Genomic DNA, 1,837 nt, shown 5'->3' on the forward strand with positions numbered 1-1,837 from the left:
TTCATGTTGGCAGTGTTGCTCTTCACTGTGGCAGCCCAAAAGCCTATATTGAGCCCTATCAGTTTTAATTGGCATCCTCGTCTTTGAAATGGGTGCAGTGATTAGGCTTGGAGAGCCCACCTCTTAAGCCTCATCCTTATCATCGCCTGCGGTGATTTGCCACCACACTGAACAATATTCACGAGCACACACATACACACAGAATGGTCACACTATGCATGAACATGTCTCACAAATAAAATGTTGACCTAAAATATGTTTTTTAATGCATTTTGACAAAAACATGCTCTTTCAGAAAAGCTTTGATGAATACACATGACTACGCGCACCCACCTGTGTGCAGGGCGAGGATGTGTGTCCACACTAAGATTTAAAACCAGTTCTCTCTAATTAGTGTGAAGAGATGAGAGGGGAGAGCAAAAGAGGTAGCTGCCGTTCCTCTACCTCCAAAGCCCTGGCAGACAAGCAGACACGGGAGCTGTCTTATCCCCCTAAGAATAAGAGACCAGCTCGCTCTAAAACATTCAACACCAGCTTAAGGGTGATTTTTCGTGTCAAAAACTTTCTGGTGATCACCCCAGACCCTACTTCATTTTTTTTTTGTCTCCAAAAGACGTGGGTCTCATTTCCTCAAGTTTAAAGAGTGTTTGAGGGTATGAATGAGGATAAAGTTGTGATGAAAAATAGAATGTGAGGGATAAAGGAGTGATCTCAGAACATGAAAAGATTGAAGAGATTGAAAAAGTGAAAACGGTAATGACTTTGCCTAGTTTTCCGAATTCTGTGATAGGGCTGCAGTATGGCTCCAAAAGAAAGAGCCATACTGCAGCTAATGAGATACTGTGACAATTTGTAGCCTTTGCAAGCTAATGCCACAAACAGTATCAGATTGTACAGAGCGATAGAACTTATCAACACTGTGCAGTACACATTCCTTTTATGGCTGGCTTCCAGTACAGCACATCACACAAAGAAAAGCAAACTTTGATCAGTGTTCATGAGGAACTTTATCTTACCTAATCACCACAGTACTATTATGCCTAAACAGCAAGCAACCCTTTCCGCATTCTTTCAACAACAGCCAATGATAAACCTGTCATAAAATAAGATAATACCCCACTGGTGCTACATATTGTCAGTCTTCCATTGAGTTTAAAGTAGATAGGCCTATAATAAAGCATTAAAGGAAGGGAACACAGCATCCCCTTGTTTTCCTGGACCAGCTGAATGCTTATTAACTCAGTCTAATTATTGTCCAACAAGTCCATCATTATTGAGAGGGCTGCAGGGTTAAAGAATGGAAAGGGTGGAAGTGCACACAAAAAATATCTCGACCTAAATGCTTCTACGGTGTGTGTGTGTGTGCTTGTGAATGTGTGATGACACAAATACTAATTGCAGTTGAAGCCTGCTAGTGTTGCGGCTACAAGGATGGCATGGCTAGAATGTGGGATGAAGCTGTAAGAGGCTGGGGAGAGAGATGCAAAGCCAAGCGAATGCCAAGGACATTAATGAGGGCCAGACAAGTTCTACTTCTCAAGAACACTGCAGCGAGGAGGGATAAGAGTGGGAGAGAATGAGGGAAATAGAAAACAGAACGAGGAACAGAGGGGTTTCATTACAGAAGAATGTTATTTGCAATCTTGAGCAAGCAAGGGTCTTTTTTCCATTACAGATCCATAGATTGTTCGTGCTAACATGATGACACATAGAAATTCATTGTCATTCTCTTTGTTTTTATATAGTCACACTGATATGTGCATTTACATTTTGCAGTCTGTATTAAGAATAGTAAGAACAGTTACTCCTGCAGTTTCTCCATTGACACAGAGAAACA

The sequence above is a fragment of the Haplochromis burtoni genome, unplaced genomic scaffold (genome assembly GCF_018398535.1).
Source record: "Haplochromis burtoni strain Fernald_Lab_line unplaced genomic scaffold, NCSU_Asbu1 Contig_421, whole genome shotgun sequence".
NCBI classification, from domain to species: domain Eukaryota; kingdom Metazoa; phylum Chordata; class Actinopteri; order Cichliformes; family Cichlidae; genus Haplochromis; species Haplochromis burtoni.